Below are 12,927 nucleotides of genomic sequence, written 5' to 3' on the forward strand. Positions count from 1 at the left end.
TGATGTTATGTGATGACCAGTGTTAGACATTAGTCCTGTAAGAAATATTTTCAACTCACCAATTACCAATGCAGCTCCAACCTTGGGCCACCTAAGCGCCAATGCGCCACGAACATTCCTTAATGAATTTTTAGAATTTTGCAATTGAATTGAACCTCATCGTAACTAATAAGTGCCGTAAGAAAAGTAGGAAAACTAACTGATACCAGCTGCTTACCTAACTAACCAGCAAATGAATTCCCAAGGGTGATTGCTGCCAGTAAGGTGGATGGTCTCAAAGGTCTGGCTTTTTAATGCAGCTTACACTCTACCTACAAATAGCTTAACTGTTCTCTGGTCCTATTACCAAATAATTCGGTACAATCATCAGCTCAAAGTTGAATTATCGATATTCGAAAATAATTAACAGTGTAATCAATCCCATAATTTAATTGAAAGGGTTGATTTACAATTTCCCGCAATTCCTCATTCAAAAATTTACTAATTTTTAAAATTTTGGGGTTCACTGTTCGACGTGGTTCGAACTAGCTTATTAAATAAATGTTTTATAAATAAATGAACACACAACATGACACGATACTACAGTATAGAGTTGAGGCGCGCGACTTTGGGTGCCTTCTGAGGCACGGGAGCGTAAACAATTTTCGAACTTCTTGTTGCTTCTATAAAAATGTTGACAAGAATCAAAAGATTTTTGACACGCTACTCAAATACGGGTTGATGGACCATATACGACAGAGTTTTCTTACGATGTTCATCTTCACCCCTGAATAAGGGATTACAAAAACATATTAAAAGCGGTCATGAAACATGGCTGGTTTCCCTCGCTTCGAACTTGCAACCTTCCGGTTAAGATTCTGTTGATGAGTTATTTTAGCCTATAATATGTATTATTGCGTTTGCATTTCTTTATTAAAAGGTACACATTCGCATGTGTAGTATTTTATACATATTAAAATTATTTTAAAATCAATATGGAAATATATATTTCTCTCGTTACGTATTCCAAATGTATATTTATCCTACGTATAATATGGCCAATCAATTATATATTAAAATATATGCATGTAACAGACAAACAGATCAATACTATTATAACACAGAAACGCACTCAGTATCTATGTTAGAGTTAGTCTACAAAGTTGTACACAGTTCGCTACACAATTTACAGATGGAAAAACTAGTCAAGCACGGTTGAATATCTAGCTATAGAGTTCCGTATTAATTAAATATCGCTATTTAGTATTCAATATGTAAATATATATATTTTTAATAACTATTTATATACTAATAGGGACGAAAATTGCTATCTCTTTTTCACTTATAGAGTTAAAAAGGGTTAGCTATTGTATCATCGTCATTGTGACACAGAAATATTAATAGAAGCTAGATGTAATTAACAATAACCATTTAAACCACGCACATTTTTTTTATTTTTTACTAGATTACACGTGTATTATATGTATATAGGTATACGAAATATATGTTATACAATTTTATTATTTACTTTCATTTGTATCTTGCTTTAACTTTGCCTTTGCGTCAGAAATGTTACATTAGAAAAAGAAAACACCAATAAATGATCTAAACTACCAACATTAACGTATTCTATTAAAGATCTTTTTACTAACGAAGGCGCGCCCTTCCACTTCAAATTATTAACGGCGTGCATTATAATGAGTGACATACACCCGTGCTTATAATGCGTCTTAGTGTGCGTGAGAAGACTAAGAGTACAGACAGCAAAAAAATGTAAATTTATATTTGTTTAAATGTAAGTTGATTTTATTAAAAATGTATTAATTTACGTTGAGTGTGATGTGGAGTTGGACGACGTCATTAGTGAATAGATCAATAATCGTTATTACTACTATTAATCAAGATATAAATGTTATGAATGTTAAATTCGGAGTATGCGGAACCCTATTGAATGTCAACAAATAAGATCGTTCGGTTGCAAACGAGTCAACTTTACCAGAACTAGTTGCAGAATTGATGGGAGAATTAATGCATTATTGAATTCTATATTATAATATTTTTTTCATTATTACTTTTGACAAAATTAACTATTTCTCATGGAGTATTAATATTCGATAAAGGTTTTTAGGTTTTGGTTGAACCTAGATGTTGATCGAGCATTGGCGATGAATGGTTTATATTTCTTAGTGATTTTGTCCATGGGCCATCAAATGTCCCATTTGTCTGACTGCCTACCTATTATAATAAAAAAAGCTACCGGTGCTCATTGGTGGCTTTATGCAAACCCATCAGGATAGGACTACCAGCTTATTCCTTATTCTACCATTTAATTTAAACATTCAGGCATACGATATTACATATTCTAATCATCACGTATGAAATAATTCCCTTTGCATACAATGCTGACCACATACCACCAATTTTAAAAATTAAATTCGCATTGGAAGATCTATTAAGCCTAAAATAAAAATCTTCTTACAAATCACCCGAATTTAGTTAGACATAAAAATAAATATCGCGTGCAAAGTGATTCATTATTCGTCGAGTATCGTGAGTTCGAAACCGCTGCAATAAATATTGCCCACACGCGAACATCACCGTATTATTTATAAATAGGATCAACTCTAATGAAATTTGTATAATGTATACGTTTTACGGATAGATTTGTCTAAATTAACTTACATTACAATAAATGAACAGCCTGTAAATTTCCCACTGCTGGGCTAAGGCTTCATCTCCCATTGAGGAGAAGGTTTGGAGCATATTCGACCATTGCGGGTTGGTGGAATACACAGAATTTCGTTGAAATTAGACACATGCAGGTTTCCTCACGATGTTTTCCTTCACCGCCGAACACGAGATGAATTATAAACACAAATTAAGCTCATGAAAATTCAGTGGTGCTTGCCTGGGTTTGAACCCGAAATCATCGGTTAAGATGCACGCGTTCTAACCATTGGGCCATCTCGGCTCAAATTAACTTAATGGCGCTTAATTAGATAACTATAAAACGGTGTCACTTAAAGTGTCCTGATGTCTAGTGTAATCTAGTAGCTTGATTTTAAAGGGACAGCCAGAGATCCTGAGATCTCATCCCAAACCCAAGGTCAGGTAATTAAAATGGGGTGGGTGGTGTTGCAATGGGACAAATCTCAGTAGCAGTCCGTTTGTAATTTGACCTCGTGACGTCCGTTGTAAGTTATAAAACAACACTTATATTTATAATATAAATAAAATCTAACAAAAACCGACGATAATACTCTGATTGCAAATAAATTATAAATACGTATTTTTCACTTCATTACACTATGGCTAGTATTTTTTTTGTTTTTCTTTAAATTTAAATGGTACGAAACGTCAAGTACCCAAACAACGGTTAATTATTGATGGATTTCCGAGATAACCAATCTTAAAAAAATAAAATTTTGAATTTTGAATTCAGAACACCTTCTTTGAAGTCGAACCTCCTGTCTGTCTGTCTATTACTATTTCATGTCAAAACCACTGAACTAAATTTGATAAAATTTCGTATGAAACTCCAAGGACACAAACATACATTGGAGTTCAATCTACTACTTTTTTTGGCTACTTTTTTACGCCTTACACCTGACGAGGGAACACGCGAGCGAATCCGCTTTTATTCCGAATAAATTATTTTTAATAATTTCAATCTGCAATGTTGTCAGATCATAATGAACTGTTGTGTTTGAAGTGTAACAACGATCTTTCAAATACCAGCTAAGTATTAAAACTTATATAAGAAAACCAGTAATTTATTTTAGGAATTGAACTTCAACGATTTATTACTCCAAAAAAAATATTCTACAAAATTATATATTATATATATAAATTAAAATACAATCATTATGACATTAATTAATCCCAAGATTATAATATTATATACCTACACATATAAACATATTATAAAGCTACAGAGTTTATTTGGTTGAACGCGATAATCGCATGAACTACTGGTCGAATTTGAAAAATTTTGAGTGTTAGGTACCCCATTTATCGAGAAAGGCCATAGGTTATATACCATCACGCTACAATCAAGGGCGAAGTATCAATAAAAAATGTTGCAAACACGGGGAAAATGAATTATTTTGAGTACTTCCGTTGCGTGTGCTGCGTAAACGATTAGTTTCCCAAAAATCATGTATGATAGATTTTGTTATATAGCTAAGCGAAGTCGGGACGAGCAACTAGTTATATTATAATACTTAAATAAGACCTGTAGTTATTTATATTACCATAATTACAATCTTGATAAGAACTTCTCTCTTTCAACGTCTGAAGGAGCATTTTTCTCTTTAAACAACGTCCTTCCTCGGTAAGTAAGTCATTATGAAATTCTTAGTATTTTATCAAAGGACTTAAACGTGTTTCGTATAATACAATTAAAATTGTTTCCGTCTCGTTATTTAAAACTATTTCATTATTTTTTTTGCATGAAATTAGTTTGAAAATTACTATAATGGTTCGAGCTCCGAGTTGGACTGGGTGTGAAGGCGTTGCTTTACTCATTTAACTAATGGTTATAAGTAATTTGCTTCTGGACAAAGGCCTATGACTGAGGTAATCTCCTGGAGCTTATTCATCACCCCTGCTCTAATACTGGTTTCTGGTTACATGTGTGTCATTATTACATCCGACACAGTCCGGTTTCCCAACGATGTCTTTTCACGATCGAAATACGAACCATAAGTATAATTTAAACGCCTTGTAAGAGGAATTGCTCGAATTCAAACCCATAGCGTTTTTGGTTAATATCGACGTAATATGTCCACTTCATCTGATCGGATCTTCAACTTATCACTTATAGTAAATATAATGTATTTTGGGAAAACCCCCTTTTACGTAATAATGCAAATATTGTTACTGACTGTATCTGATCTTCGAGGCCATCATCCGAAAACTGTCTAAGAAGTAAAGGATTGTTCGGTGTATTAAATATAATAGGACGAAAATACGCTATGCGGCATCTTCCCCAGTAAAATTTCAGCGTCCTCTGCTCGGATCGGAGAGGCTACGGGATTGTTTTAAGGCACCCACGGCCCCTCCCTTGCGATGCTCTCGGCAGCTCCCTCCTGCATTCAGTCGATTAGCCATGTGACTAAATTGTATAAAATCATTTAATACACCTAGATTGGCTAAACTTGTTTCTTCTATTTTTACGTGGGTGTTATGTATAAGTTTAAGCCTATGGCATTATGTCATGCCTTAGGGTTCAAGCTTGCTTCGTACCAAATTTTATCGAATACGATTAAATGAAGCATTTAGATAGACGGACAGAAAGAGTTACTTTCGCTTTTCCAATATTAGTATAGATAAAAATACCTAGAGTATATTAATATTAGATGTACTTATGATTGATAAAAAAGTATATCTAGTTTAGTGCTGGCTCTTCTAGGTAGAATCTACATTCCGAAACGGTGGTAGATTCCTATTAAATTTAATATTTTTAAATGATTCAAATATGTATGTACCTAGATTATACTTTTATTTAATACAGAATGTGAATCGAAGTACAAATATTCTTGATTCAAATCGATTCATAAAAGCACTTTTGAATCGTAATCGACGTACAATTTAACGAACAAACAGAAAAGATTACGAAATGAAAACTCTTAGTCGAATAAAAAACTCGAACATTTTTTTTTTGTCTAAATATCAAAATTATTCAAATCATAATAATTTACATAGATCGAAGTCACCATAATAATTATAATTCATGATCACAGACAGAAACGTTATCATTTTATATGAAAATGATACATTTTTATTGCTTTATTAACGATTTCAATGATAATAAAATTTATTGGCGCTGTCCGATGTGATTGTTAAATACGTCGATGTGGTATTTCTTCGATGGGTTGTAAATTTATTTTTACGATTTTTTTTTTATTAAAATAATGCCATTAGGAAAATTAAATTTGCGCTCCATCGCTCTCGTCGAATTAATTAATTCGTAGCAACTTAATAAAGTAGCTATTTTTATTCAATATTTAATAGTAAAATTACTTTTACAACATACTTCACATTTCAATTTTGCCTTCCATAAATTATTTTTTAGTCGTGATTGCATTTTACGAAAAAAAATGTTTCATAGTACTAGGTTTTTATCAGTATTACAACACTAGATTTCTTGAATCGACAATTTTAGTTTTTGTATAATATTATACAAAATGACAGCGTAAAATAACACGCATACCATATCCAAAAGTAAGATAAATAAATTTAATAAAATTATCTTTTTTACAGGTAATTGTCGAAATTGGAAACAGCATTGGCCATGTATGACTAGCGTTTGATATTTGTGAGTATTCTACACCTAATACGTCAACTCGCCGGTTATGCTCCAGATATGAAGCGAAATATTTCACCAACTTATAAAGACACAGTTTTAATTACAACACAATCTAGGTCAGACGTTTGCAAACGTTGGTTAAGTATTTACAAAATTACCTTCATTTATATTGGTTCCAACGAGCACATTGGCACTTAGAATTTTCTTGAACATTGTTCCTTCACCTACACTTATTAGAGCTTTCACTATTTCATCCTCCTTAATTCCTATATCTGCTATCGTATTGTTACTATCTATTTACATTGCTGATTCAGTATCAAGATTTTTAGAGTGTTTGGGAACATAATCAGCATTGGATTGTACGTGATGCGATGTTCGTGAAAATAGATGAGTTAGAGAAGTCGTGGTAGGCGAGCATCTTTCCGGACTAGATTGTGTTTGCCCAGCGCAGTCAATAGTACTTAATTTTCTTCTAACATTACCTTATTCAGTAGTTTGTGACGCAACCGCTGAAGATAGCATGGATTCACTTGTAAATCATCTTAAAAATAGTGCTTTAAATAATAATTACAGCAAGGTTTACTTTAAAATATTTTTCTAATAAAATAATCGTAAGACCTTTCGAAACCCGGTTTTAACAACTAAAATAAATTATTAAATCGTGTAAATATAATGGATAATATAAATAAAAATATCTCCGAGGCGCAATTTACACTGGAATTAATTGTTAAATACTATAATACATACATCATCCGTATTAATACCGTATTGTCAATTAATGCTTAATATCTCGAATAAATCACGACGAAACATTATCAGTATAATTCGCAACCCATAAAGCCTACAACGAAATTGGCCGGAATTCCGTATATTACACCCTAAACTATCGTTTACCGATACTATGTCCTGTATCTTGTACTATTACTCTTAAATCGAACTATTTCATTATGTAATCACCTATCCATTGCTGGTTTTGTTTAAGGTTGTGTAGTAATGTCATCTCAGGCAGCCAGCAATGAATGTCTTTGGAACGTAAAATATTTAAGTTGCTCTGTACCGAATCGAATATTCCGATAGGATTGATTCATAGTCACAATTACCTTTGGATGTTGTTCAACATATCTTAGATCGACGTTTCGAGGAAAAGATATCTTGTGATTTATATGAAATTTTATAATATTTATCTTGTTTTTATTTCATTTTATTATATTATATATGGCTGGCAAATGGGCTACATGTTGGTAACCTCTGTTACCACCACCCATAGACACTGGCACTGTAAGAATAATCACTCCTTATATCCGTAATGTGCTAGTAATCTTGGGAATTTGTGCCTGGTCACTCTTGAAGAGACTAGAGACACAACTATACTAAATATTACTGCTTTGTGGTATATGATGAGTGGTACCATATGAACATATGATATTTAAAGAACAAATATATTTTGAATATATTTTCTGTTCTAATTAATAGTTGGTATTTTTATAAGAATATTTAAAAGTTCTTTTAAGAACCTACTAGAATAAAGTATTTCAAATTAACATTAATATATTCTATAAACTGAATATTTTAAGAGTAGAAATTAAGCTTACGAAAGTTTTACTCCACCATATTTTCTAAAGACTAAGATATATTTTCGTACAGCTTGTAATACGATGGCTTGAACTCGCAATAAAACTAAAATGAATTAGTATTGGCTCCTAAATTCTAAAAATCTTAATTTTTTTCTTACAAATAATACAGATTCCCCTATATTCTTGTGCCAAGTTTGAAAGAATAGGCGTTTTATTTGTCGCAATCTAGTGAAGTTCGCCATTTGTTTTGGCATGTTTTCTTTTCTGCAATCGGTCTTTGCAGCATCGGCTGATTTATATTGTCGAATAAAAGTGAAATCATCAGCGGAAATCTTTGTTAAATATATATTATAGCCGATACGGTACGGAACAACTAGATCACCTGAATTTTAATCAAATATTGCAGTTCTAAGACAGACATCTCGTGCAGGGTGAAGGAAAATATCTTGGGAAATATGTGTGTGTTGAAAATCTTTGTCCATAGCCCAGCAGTGGGTATTAACAGGCTGTAAATAATTTGTGGTGCATCTCATAATTGCCGATAGTCAACACAAATCAGGACCGTCTTTAGTCAAAACTGCCGTTTCAATTAGAAAATTCTTTATTTTTAAACATAATTTTTAATCTTCTGATTGATATATTTTTTTTTCATAATTGAATAATTGAATGTACGCACATATTTAATGTTTATGTATCAATAAGGAGATGTTTTTCTTGTAATGCCTAACTAAAAAGGTCTTCGTTTATCGGACGAGGTTCTAGTATATCATATTGTTACATAAGAAGCTCTGCTTCGCAGTTTTACTCGCTTTAAATTTATACTACTGACGTGACCAGTGCGAATTTCATAATCTCGTAAATACTATTTACATTACATTGATTTACATAACACTGACTATAACGAAGTTAACCATATAAGATTCGTTCCTAATTTACTTTGATTTTAATGCGAATCTTCAAACTTACATTTTTTTCATTATTAGCTTCATATAATTAAGTCCAAGAGTCTTTGAAGACGAAATAGAACCTCATTTATTATATGTTTATAAATAAAATATAAATAAATATATAATAAATATTATATATTTGACATGATATATTTGACATTTATAACATGACATACATTACTCTGATCCCATTGTAAGTAGCTAAAGTACTTGTGTTATGAAAAATCAGAAGTAACGACGGTACCACAAACACCCAGACCCAAGACAACATAGAAAACTAATGAACTATTTCTACATCGACTTGGCCGGGAATCGAGCCTCGGAATGGCGTGTCCATGAAAACCGGTGTACACACTACTCGACCACGGAGGTCGTCATATTTTGTATTTGATATCATATTATTAAATATAGTTTAAGTTAAAAAATATGTATAATGACTATGTTCATTTAGTAACAGTCAGTTAATGTCTCGCTGTTAGACAAAGGTTCGTCTTGAGAAGACTTGGAGCATATTCCACCACGATCTAATGCGTTTTTCATCACTATGTTCGAGTCCGAATGTTCGGATTTGAAACCGCAATATTCGGTTTCAAGCATCCCGGCTCATATTTAGACAATTTTCGATTTATGAGGGTAATTTTTTTCTCGAAATGAATTATTAATATAGAAAATATGGAATGAGGCTTTCAACGGCTTCTGGGATGCAAATCAGCTAAGTGTTTCGACATCTTTATGATTCCATCACGTGATTATTCCATTTAAATGTGAAACATCGATTGTCGTGCTTTGGGAGTAAAAACGACTCTTATGCCATGACGGCAAAAAGCGGCTATTATACTGTCATGGAGAGGGGGCTCCATCGCCGCTTTCTAGTACACGACTCTGCGTGTCAGCTTTACTATATCCTTAATTTTCCTTTGATTTCTTACATATATTTTCTTATGTTAAGAGGTGGACTTATAATTGGGGGGGGGGTATATATAAGGAATATTGGTGATATACGGAAGATGGTCGGTAGAACATGGATGAGAAGGGCCGAAGGTCGGGCTCAGTGGCGCGCCTTGGGGGAGGAATACGTCCAGCAGTGGAATGACACAGGCTGATCATGATGATGATGATGAAGAGGTGGACACACATGATCATGCTTGATTGGACGTTATCGATAAATATGCGGCGCAGAAACTTCACACCTGTGCCTCGTGCTTGTGGAAAAACGTTGCACAGGTCTGGTCAGAATAACGCGTCGTCTCGCACTCTCGTTTAGGGCGACAGAGAAGCATCGTGATTTTCGCGTATCGATCACGTATATATATTTTTTTTAATAAATCACAATTTATTCTGCAAAACAAACCCAAGGCTACCTGAATATTATATTACCTAATATTCCAATGTAAATTGTATTTCTTGGGATTTATTGAAAAACAAGCTAATGATAACAAATTCAGAGGGTACTGAACTCGTAATTTCCGTAACTTCTAATTGTTTTTATATGATGTAGATAAACATATGTTTTTTTTTAAATTTTCCCGCTAATGATTACCGAGAATAAAGGAATCAAAGGGAAGATTGACTCTACGAGATTACTCAAAGCAATAAATGCCGCCTTTGTACATCCCAAATCAAATAAATGAATGTGTACTTAACTTTAATGTTTTTTTGTGTGCAGTAAATATTTTATCTTCATTTCTTCATTCTTTATGGGTATCAAATGTCGTTGCTATTTTTTAATATGATTATTTAATTACCGTAACCCTTTCGTTTTTATTTATTTGCTAGCGACCCGCCCCGGTTTCGCACGGGTGCACTGCTGATACTAAATATACTACAAAATGTCGTACAATACAAATCGCTATGTCCCTGCGTTTTAAATCTGTAATATCTTCGAAAATATTCATTTAAATTATATGCTGTAACGGGCCATATTGATCGTTTATAATTGTAATAGAATAGGTTGAAATAACTTTCATAAGCATATTCGTTATATTACACGAACTTAATTTTTTTTTTTTTGTTTATAAAGTTTTCATTAATATGAATATTTACTAAACAATAACGTATATTAATTGTTTCGCACAACTTCTGTATAATGTGTGGGTTGTCTATGGCAAGGCTATCTGTGAAAATGTTTGTCGCCATCGGGAGCCAATCAACGACGCCTAAAATGACGCGCAAAATGGTTCTGATTGGTTAAGATTGTTTCTCTGTACCCAAGAATATTGTAAAATTTTTAAATTAATATACGCTCATACGAAGTTAATAACGCATCAATCTCTTTAAAAAATTCTGAAAACAATAATTGTTAAATATAATCTAAATTTAAAATTTCATTTGTTTTATCTAAGCGAATATTCTATCTCTTTCCTCCAGTGCAGATCATAACGTTGTCTCTGTCTCCCCCGAACCTATTTTACGTTCGAATTGCACACTCCATCTTCAGCACTTCTTTCGTGTACAGTTCGGAGTTCAAACAGTGAGGTCGTTCGTTAGGCAACTCGTTGAACCTAAATTCAATTTCACCGACGACATAAAAGTGTTATATTTGTTCTAAAGTGCACGCGAGTCTAGTCCTTCCTGCATACAAAATAAGCGGTAATAATGACAGAAAATAGATAGTCATTCGCTTAGTTCGAACGTGTGTACAGTGCTGAATGAGGACTCGTAACAATAACATGTTGTTGGAGTAATAAATAAATTGGATTCTGTTTCAGGACGCAGTCTTGTTCGAATTTAAAAAAGTATATATATACCTTACATTTTAATGCTAAAATTTAATCTTTAATTTTCTCAGCGAATGAATCGAGGAAATATTATATGGAAAAATCAATATTTTTATTAGAATCTATTTTAAATCATAGTGCTAATTGTAGTCGAATAAAATTAGAATTAAGAGATAGTTGAAACTTTGAAATTTAACGTGTTTTAAAAGAAATTTTATATTTTTCGAATTATTTCTTCCAAAATAATTTTTTTTTTTTTTTATTAAAACAAAAATATTGTCATCCTAAACTTACATTACAGACTGATGTTAGATGCGTAATTAATATATATATATATATATATACTTATATTATATATTAATATAAATGAATAAGTAACACTGTATATCTGTTTGTTACTCGTTTAGGGCAAAAGCTTGCTTTCATTCCAAACTTATATAACTAGAACCTGATGAACAACCTCCTAAAACGCGAACAAAGCCGCGGGCGATAGTATACAAATATAATAAAATCTAATTAACATCTGCGGTGTTATCAAAATGAAAACTTCGAAGTTTATTAATAACTCTCATCAAATCGAATTGAAATTCTGCAGGAAACCCAAAATCAAAATTAGACGAATAGAACTAATACCGCCTCAATAAATCATACCGCCCATCACACCGGATGTGAAATTATTATTGTTTTGGTAAATTAATATTTTAATTAAAATGATCGAAATAAATTGTAGTCAAGTAATTTTTATGAGCACTAATTAATCGTTATCCGTTATAATTAATGTGTCTTATGTAAAGATGAATATTTTTGATGTGTATCTATATTTTGCGAAAAGGGACGGAAGTGTGTAACACAAAGCACGCGCTATTTGATTTAACCAATGAGCGTGCGTGCGTGTTGAAGTTGGCCGTTAGGTCGTAACGAATTCATTTTCCGGGAGGATATAATGTTAATTTTCCTTATTACCGAAGTGCGATGTCAGATGTTACACGTCATATTATGCGAGTATTGTAAGGCACGCTCGATAATTATTTTTTTTGTTATTCATTTGTGCAATGTTTCATAGTAAATTTGATTTTAAACTCTATATAAAATTATTCTATTCAAATCTATAATATTTTTTGAAGAATGTATCGTTCAAATAACTTTGTTTCCTATACTGTTTAGTGAAGACAAGTTACGTAATTGTGCACGTACTATTTCATTGATTTATAGAAAAAGATTTTAATTTATTTGTCTAATAATACGAATAATTCAATTGAAATTTGGTGGCAGGGCTTTGTGCAAGTTCGGTAGACAGCTACCAAGGTGGTACAAAGCCGATGTAAGAACGTTAATTATTTTTACAACGCTATAGTCTCTGGGCCCCACCGCTTACCATCAGGTGCCAGTCCAACTACATA

At 32.5% G+C, this 12,927-nt stretch overlaps 1 protein-coding gene and 1 long non-coding RNA gene across 2 annotated transcripts in view; one reads left to right on the forward strand and one right to left on the reverse strand.

Annotated features, from left to right (window-relative positions):
• LOC113398380 (uncharacterized) overlaps positions 1-12,927 on the forward strand; it is a 619,887-nt gene that overhangs the window by 435,391 nt on the left and 171,569 nt on the right. The gene's annotated exons all lie outside the window — the stretch shown is intronic.
• The window catches only part of LOC135194169 (uncharacterized), a 211,292-nt gene that overhangs the window by 187,561 nt on the left and 10,804 nt on the right, over positions 1-12,927 (reverse strand). The gene's annotated exons all lie outside the window — the stretch shown is intronic.

This window comes from Vanessa tameamea, chromosome 26, assembly GCF_037043105.1.
Source record: "Vanessa tameamea isolate UH-Manoa-2023 chromosome 26, ilVanTame1 primary haplotype, whole genome shotgun sequence".
In the NCBI taxonomy this organism is placed as follows: Eukaryota; Metazoa; Arthropoda; class Insecta; order Lepidoptera; family Nymphalidae; genus Vanessa; species Vanessa tameamea.